This window comes from Antedon mediterranea, chromosome 5, assembly GCF_964355755.1.
Source record: "Antedon mediterranea chromosome 5, ecAntMedi1.1, whole genome shotgun sequence".
NCBI classification, from domain to species: Eukaryota; Metazoa; Echinodermata; class Crinoidea; order Comatulida; family Antedonidae; genus Antedon; species Antedon mediterranea.
In genome coordinates, this window is record NC_092674.1 from 5050653 (window position 1) to 5059973 (window position 9321).

The 9321-nt window shown below is 32.9% G+C and overlaps 1 long non-coding RNA gene across 1 annotated transcript; it reads left to right on the plus strand.

Moving 5' to 3' along the window:
* The first annotated feature begins 1838 nt into the window (after positions 1-1838).
* LOC140049503 (uncharacterized) lies at positions 1839-7909 on the plus strand. The gene is made up of 3 exons (XR_011845280.1): positions 1839-1876; positions 2261-2419; positions 6197-7909. It is a non-coding gene; the product is annotated as an uncharacterized lncRNA (long non-coding RNA).
* The last annotated feature ends 1412 nt before the right edge of the window (positions 7910-9321 follow it).

Genomic DNA, 9321 nt, shown 5'->3' on the forward strand with positions numbered 1-9321 from the left:
GTATGGGAAAATGTCTGGGGGAAATTTCGTAGGGGGCTATGGTCCGGTGTCCAGGGGGGGAAATACAGGGGGGGGGGGAATATTCGGGGAAAATGTCCTAGAACCAATTTCACAACACTAGGTGCTTTATAAATCCAGGATATTATTGTTATTATTATTTATGTTTGAAACATGGTAAAAATAATGTTTTTATAGTAGCTGGACTATATACAAATATAAAGTCTTGAAAACCTAGCCTTTGATATTTAAGAAAAAAGTGGGTTAGGTGTTAATTGTACATTATTCACAAGCCTACACCGGGGACATGAAATAGGACAAAATTATGCACAACACATGATATGAAATCAATCAAATGCCAATAATACACTTATTATAAAATGTGTTATTAAAACAGAAGTACAATTAAAGTGTATTCATCACATGTATCGCATGTTAAAATACAATAAAAGATAAATAATGAAATAATCAAAAAGAAGCTAAAAAAAGCTTGTAAAAAACTTGATACAATTTTATTTTATGTCTTTTATAGTTTTACTAAGGCACTATGAATCGCTTAAAGAAAAACTTAAAGAGATTAAAAATAAAGGTAAGTTTAACACATTCAAAAGTAGCATTAGCATTTACAAAAATATTTATAAAAATTCTAACTGTATTTGATTTCTTTTGATATGTGTAGGAGACCCTGAAATGCAGAAGAAAGAGCTACTTTTGTCAACTGAAGGTAGGTTTTGGAAACAATTACATATACAACTAGAGGCCACTCAATCTCAGTTCAACATAAACATTTCCTTTTTTTTGTTATAGTTTTACAATGAATGTTAAGTTCAACAGAGTTGTGAAGCAAACTGTGACCGGTAGAAAATGAAATGATAATATTGTAAATAGTTTTTGTGGATTGTGACCACCTTTGACCCTACCACAAAATTCAACTACTGTTAGACGATGGATAACAAGGCCATATACATGGCTGCAGTTGCATGCTCTCAAATTTGAGTTAGAGTGTGATTAAACATTTAATTTGGACAAATTTTGGGTGACAGATTATTGTGACTAAGTTTTGAATAAGTAAAGATAGGAAAAAAAAAGTATTTAAAAAATAAATATTTTGGAAGTTCCAAGAAATATGCTGTGTTTGACTTTTTTGGAAAGGTTTAGGAGGCCATGAAATACAGAAAGAAGAAATACTACTTGTTTCAACTGAAGGTAAGATTTAAAAAAAATTATATTAATAGTTCTAAAACCAGAGAAATAAAGAATTTTAAACAAAAAAAAAAACCTCACCTCGCTCTGTGTAATAATATAATGTTTACACAACGTGCACACCAAAAATCATAATGCATACTGTGAATAACGAAACAGGTCAATAAATTGAAATGTGTAAGAAGTGTAGAAGAATTACAATTTATAAGATTGTTGTAATATGATGCTAAATTTGGTTTTGGCTAGCTAAAGGAGACCATGAGAAACAAAAAGAAGAACTACATCTTTCAAAAGAAGGTGGGTTTAAACATAAATTATTTTATCGTACTGCAACATTTTATTGTGTCTGATCATTATCATAGCACACAATAATCATGATGTATGCTTATTTTGGAAATGGGCTGATGCTATCAAAATCATTTCCTTTCAACTGTCTCAAATATGTACCTTATCTGTCTCACACAGGATACAAACTGTAGTATAGTCACTGAGATTTTTTTCTCTATTTTTTAATGAGGATTTTAAAGACAATATCTTCCCCCTTCTTACATGCCCTCTCATAATAATACTACTAATTATAAGAAGCAATTATTTATTAATTTCATAGGTGAACTTCTAAAAAATTATGAAAACTTTAAAGAGGAATTTCAAAAAAACTTTTATTCAAGTAAAGACCGTAAGTTTGTTAAACTAGCATTTGAAGCTTTAATAAGGGTGTCTAGAAAACTCAGATCTAGAAAACTCAGATCTCAGATATATCTGAGTTTTCTAGACACCCAAGAATTTGTCATCTATTTGTTTGTGACAAAATTATGAATACAGTAACTTTGTTGCTTAATGGTCTGCAAACATTTCCTATAAAAAAGATACTTTACATTCTGTGGTGCTAATGCATTTTTTTATTATAATGTTTAGGGCTAATGTTCTATCATTATTACATTACAATAAACTATTTTGTAATTATAATTAGACAAACAACATAGCCATACATACGGTGACCATTGATTGAATTTTGAATTGATTTTTTATTCTAGTTATTTGTACTATTTCTTTTTTACAGAACAAATAGAAACGTATCTACTTAATAGACACCAGTGGCACAACATCAACAAATTTACACCAGAAATTTGTAATCCTGATTATGTAGTTGATGTAAATGATGTTTTCAGTGATTTGGAATTCTGGGAAAAGAAAAGAAACGAGCCTATAATGTTAGATGGTATGTTAAATGTTATCAAATCCAAACCAGCATGTAAAGTTCTTATAGAGAGTGAGATGGGTACTGGTAAAACGACTTTATTAAGGTACTTAGCATACAATGCCAAGGAGACCATTAAAGCCCTTGAAGGTAAAATCGTATTCCTTTTGAATGCAAGGGAGTTAGATACAAATGAGGGAATCTTAGATTTGATGGTAAAGCAACTGAAAATGAAAGATTTCAGTTCAAAGACCAATCTTCCACCTGATTCAAATTTGATTAAACGATTCATAGTAAATCATGTGGATAAAGTTGTGTTGATGTTAGACGGCTTTGAGGAATTAAGGTTTAAGAATACAAGCTTAATTACAATGTTGATAAAAGAAAACCTAGAGAAGAGCATTGTGATACTTACATCAAGGTCGGAGAACCTTGATGAATTCATAAAAGTGAGTGATATACATGTAAGAGTTGCTGGATTTAGTGAAGATTCCATAGGAAAGTATGTTGACAAACACTTTGCGTATTTTGGTAAACGAGAATTGGGAAATTCCCTTAGAAAGGAATTGGGTATTGGCAAACAAGTTTTGAATCGTAAACACCCCAAAATGTTTTCATTGTGTAACAATCCCATGTTTCTTCTCACAGTTTGTATTTTGTGGGAAGATATGCGAAGTCTTCCTCATAATAATGCTGACATTGCTAAAGTATTATTTATTAATATTTTGAATCAGTTTAGAAAAGAGAACCCAAACATCTCTCAATTTCAGGAAATTCCATTGGAATATGAAAATTCTATGATTTTGTTAGGGAAAAGTATGTTTAACAGCTTAAAAGTAAACCACCTTTCAATAAGGAAAAAAGACCTTAACGCAATAGCAAACAAGGATATTGTTGACTTGGCTTTGAAACTTGGATTTGTTTATAGAGATGCACCAATTGGAAAATCTAACTTTGAAGTGATTTACATGCCTCTTCATAAATTAATAGGGGAGTCATTGGTAGGGTTTTACTTGTGCAAATTATGTGAAGCAGAAAGTGTGGAGTGCACAAAGGATACACGAGAATTACTTACCCAATTGAGTGATGATGACTGGCAGATGATAAGAGAAAGTGAGCATTTAGAGAGGGCAAAACAGTTTGCAATTAATTTCCTTGGTGGTGATGCGGATAAATTATTGAAGCATTGGATTACAGATAATATAACATATCAGGACCAATTTTTCCGCAGTTTTTATACGACTGTGTCAGCCAACTGCAAAGGACGAGTTCTTGCCCACATTTTAGGCCTTGCTAATGTGGTTAACTTTGACATGCATAATTCCAATCTAACAGGTGATATAATGAATGAAACGATTAGAGAGTGCTCTTATAGAGGATTTGAGTTGACAGTACATGCTCTAAATATTAGTGATAATTACTTTAGTGACATTGATGGTGTTTTACTAGGTAAGTTTTTGAGTATATCGCCTAACCTGATTAAACTTGGCATGCATGATTGTCAACTATTAGGTAATGTAATGAATGAAATGATGAGAGTGCATGCAAGAGATGAGTTAGAATTACAAGATCTTGATATTGCAAATAATGATATCAGTGACATAGATGGTACTTTACTTAGTACTTTCTTGAGGAAGTGTCCTAAGATGGTTAAACTTTACATTTCTAATTGCAAACTATCAGGTAATGTAATGAATGACATGATGAGAGTGCATGCAGTAGATGAGGTAGAATTACAAGAGCTTAATATTAGGAATAATGATATAAGTGACATAGATGGTACTTTACTAGGTACTTTCTTGAATAAGTGTCCTAAGCTGGTTAAACTTTACATGTCTAATTGCAAACTGTCAGGTTATGTGATGAATGAAATGATGAGAGTGCATGCAAGAGATAAGTTAGAATTACAAGAGCTTAGTATTGGGAATAATAATATCAGTGACATAGATGGTACTTTACTAGGTACTTTCTTGAGTAAGTGTCCTAAGCTGGTTAAACTTCTCATGTATAATTGCAAACTATCAGGTAGCGTAATGAATGAAATGATGAGAGTGCATGCAAGAGATGAGTTAGAATTACAAGAGCTTAGTATTGGGAATAATAATATCAGTGACATAGATGGTACTTTACTCGGTACTTTCTTTAGTAAGTGTCTTACGCTGGTTAAACTTCTCATGTATAATTGCAAACTATCAGGTAATGTAATGAATGAAATGATGAGAGTACATGCAAGAGATAAGTTAGAATTACAAGAGCTTGATATTGCAAATAATAATATCAGTGACATAGATGGTGCTTTACTAGGTACTTTCTTGAGTAAGTGTCCTAAGCTGGTTAAACTTTACATGTCAAATTGCAAACTGTCAGGTAATGTAATGAATGACATGATGAGAGTGCATGCAAGAGATAAGTTAGAATTACAAGAGCTTAGTATTGGGAATAATAATATCAGTGACATAGATGGTGCTTTACTAGGTACTTACTTGAGTAAGTGTCCTAAGCTGGTTAAACTTGGCATGTATAATTGCAAACTATCAGGTAATGTAATGATTGAAATGATGAGAGCACATGCAAGAGATGAGTTAGAATTACAAGAGCTTTATATTTGGAATAATGATATCAGTGACATAGATGGTGCTTTACTAGGTACTTTCTTGAGTAAGTGTTCTAAGCTGGTTAAACTTTACATGTCCAATTGCAAACTATCAGGTAATGTAATGAATGACGTGATAAGAGTGCATGCAAGAGATAAGTAATGATATAAGTGACATAGATGGTACTTTACTAGGCACTTTCTTGAGTAAGTGTCTTAAGCTGGTTAAACTTCTCATGTATAATTGCAAACTATCAGGTAGCGTAATGAATGAAATGATGAGAGTGCATGCAAAATATAAGTTAGAATTACAAGGGCTTGATATTGGGAATAATGATATCAGTGACATACATGGTACTTTACTAGGTACTTTCTTGAGTAAGTGTCCAAAGCTGGTTAAACTCCTCATGTATAATTGCAAACTATCGGGTAATGTAATGAATGAAATGATGAGAGTGCATGCAAGAGACAACTTAGAATTACAAAAGCTTGGTATTGCAAATAATGATATCAGTGACATAGATGGTGCTTTACTAGGTACTTACTTGAGTAAGTGTCCTAAGCTGGTTAAACTTCTCATGTATAATTGCAAACTATCAGGTAATGTAATGAATTACATGATGAGAGTACATGCAAGAGATGAGTTAGAATTACAAGAGCTTGATATTGCAAATAATGATATCAGTGACATAGATGGTGCTTTACTAGGTACTTACTTGAGTAAGTGTCTTAAGCTGGTTAAACTTCTCATGTATAATTGCAAACTATCAGGTAATGTAATGAATGAAATGATAAGAGTGCATGTAAGAGATGATTTAGAATTACAAGAGCTTAGTATTGGGAATAATGATATCAGTGACATATATGGTGCTTTTAGGTACTTACTTGAGTAAGTGTCCTAAGCTGGTTAAACTTGTCATGTATAATTGCAAACTATCGGGTAATGTAATGAATGAAATGATGAGAGTGCATGCAAGAGATGAGTTAGAATTACAAGAGCTTGATATTTGGAGTAATGATATCAGTAACATAGATGGTACTTTACTAGGTACTTTCTTGAGTAAGTGTCCAAAGCTGGTTAAACTTGGCATTTCTAATTGCAAACTACCAGGTAATGTAGCTAATATTGTGGTCAGAGAGTGTAATAATAGAAGAATCATGTTAATAATGTAGTGTCATATCATTGAGAAGTAGGCATCTCAAAGTTGTATATTTCAGCACTTCTTATTGTATTACTGCCTGGAATAGACCCCATGATAGACAATCCAGGTGTTTTTGTAGGCCAGACAACAGTTTGATTATACCATGGTATGATTATAGTATGATGTGAGTATTGTAGTAAATATAGTTACTAGTTACTTTGGGTTATGTTTTTTTTAAACATTTTAAACATTAAACATAGTATTTATGTTGTTCAATAATGTTTTTTATTCTGTTTTATATATTGTTTTTAAACTGTGTATTTAGATGTTTTATTTTCTGGCAAATTGCTGACAGCTGACTCTTTCAAAACTGGACTGAATCTATTTGATTTTGAAATTCTTGTTTAGAGATTTTATCATTTTTGATTGTATTTAATTTGTTTGTATATAAATGTTTTACTGAACCGTAAAACAATGTCTATCTATTCTATCTTTTTTTGGCTGAAATTGCATTACTTCGTTGTAGAATGTTTGGCTACTATATATCGTATTAAGTGAGTGTGCTATTTAACTACATTGTATTTAAAGCATTTGTATGAGTCCTATGTTTCAGAATGTGTTTGTAAAAATCAATCAATCTTTAGACTTGAACGCATTATATTAAATTTTGTTTGACATTATTTACATTTGTAATAATTTTATAATGATGTAAACATTTTTTATGTATTTTTTTTGTTTATATATAAACTTATAATAATATAATATAATATTATAACAATGTGTTACTTTTATTACGTTTGAACATTGTGTGTATGTTTTTGTTTATAGTGGGATATAGCTATTTCTTATAGTTTTTAACTGATTGACTACAAATTTGTTTTGCTTATTACTATCACTAGTATTTAAGTTTTTGTTCTTAACTAACCAATGAATGAAAATCAACCCAAAACTGAAGATAGAAATGATAAAACGTTATCAATTAATTATCAAGTGTGGTTACAGTAGTTGGGTCATGGTTCATATAAGGATTTGTAGTTAGCAGTATTATGTAGGAAATATTTAATCCATAATAGTAGGTCTATAGTCATCTGTTTATTTTGAAATGTAGATGCTTCTGTAAATAAATGTCTTGATATACTGTATATTGAAATATTATGCACACATAATTATGTTGATATTTATCACTACAGTATTGTAATATAGTGTTAATGTTGAGGTACTAATGAAGACTCTTACTCGCTTAACTGTAGTAACACATATTGTTTATTCAATAATACGTTATATACTCAATACAATACAATACAATATAGAAACAGGATCGGAACAGAGGATAGAGTGATGCTGTCGGTGAGGTGTGAGGGTGTAGGTCTGCTTCTGAAGAAGTGGCTGTGAGGTGTGTCTGGGCTCTTCTGAAACTTGGGGGTATATTGGCTTCGGTTCATTTGCATATGTCACTACGTAATCTGTGAGGGTAACGATTGGTCCTAAGTTGGTCCAGGGGTGTTTAAGTGGGAGTGATTGATCTTATCTGGGGAGGTTACAATGATGAATTGGCCCTGTCGAATCAGTCACAAAATTAAGCATTTTCTTTAGGGATTCTATTATAAACTAAATGGTCATTAAAACATCTGGACAAACTCTCCTCTGGACTTTCTGGGTCAAGTTCGTGAACTTATTTGAATTCTGATACAAAGGTCAATTTCTTAATTATAAAAGGATATCATTATATTACAGTATATACAATTATTATGTTGTAAATAAAAATTGAAATATTATAATAACAATTTATATTCTGGTTGTTTTATTACAATGTTGTTATAGATCTGTTATAGACTGGTTATTTTTACTCTATAACTCACTATGTCGGTCGGTAAACACAGTACAGTACAATTTCGTTCCCCCCACTGATGCCAGTCGCATCCAAGAGGCAGTCTTCTCTAGCATCCAAATATATGCTGGGTCCGACTGTTGAAGGGCTTCCTTGACTGGGTTAGCTTCTTAGCTTGACTAGGATCACACTTAATTTGATCCATGGGTCACGATAGTATGGTTTTCGGGCTTTTGCAAAGAGCATTTGTTTTGTTAATGAGTTATTTGGTTCTCGAAAGATATGGGCTATGTACTTCAGGTAGTGAACATGTATATATTCTTTTAGTGGAGTTGCACCAATGATATTTTCAACATCTTTATTTGAGAACAGGAGACTGAAAATTCCATCTTCTGTAGATATTGCTCTTGGTTCCCTGTAACCTTCGCTTCTTTACATTTATATCCCCCTCTTATCATCTGTCTCATGAGCGAGTACCAACATGTCTCCAATTTCTTTATTTCAGCTTCTTTTGGGTAACAGGCTTGTGTTGCATACACTAATCTTGATCTTACAATGGCCTAGATACACATTAAAGTGTGACACCGACTAGAAGGAAGAATTGGAAGGGAGAGAGGACAGGACCCTATGTATTAGCCCCACCCCTTATAAGCCAATCCTCACACACCCCTAACTTAAAATGCACATGACTATTAAGTCAGTAGAGTTTTTCTTTATTAAAAATGTCATCGTCTCACTGCACAATATACATAATGTAAAATTAATGGCAATGTTCGTTTATATCAACCACGATAGCTTTTTTCCAGCCGAATAAAAAATATCTGAATCCAGCACCGAGGCCGACAGATATGCATAGCCAGCCGTTGTACGTCATGAAGATAAGCATAAGGAAGTAACTGATTTGATGGTTACTTGGACATGTAAAAAAAGTCTGCAGAAAATGAGACTTCTTTCTAATGGCATTACCCCCACTGGTTGTGCAGTTTCTACCATATCACCTTCATGTACTGTTGCTGTGCAACTTGAAGTAGTTCACATTTGTTATGCAGTACACACCAATCGTCATGCAGTACACACCAATGGTCATGCAGTACACACCAATGGTCATGCAGTACACTATGGAACGCCTCCTCTGCCTTCAGTTCACATTTATCATGCAGTACACACCAATCGTCATGCAGTACACACCAATCGTCATGCAGTACACACCAATCGTCATGCAGTACACACCAATACATGCAGTACACACCAATTGTCATGCAGTACACACCAAACAACATGCAGTACACACCAATCGTCATGCAGTACACACCAATCGTCATGCAGTACACACCAATCGTCATGCAGTACACACCCGCCG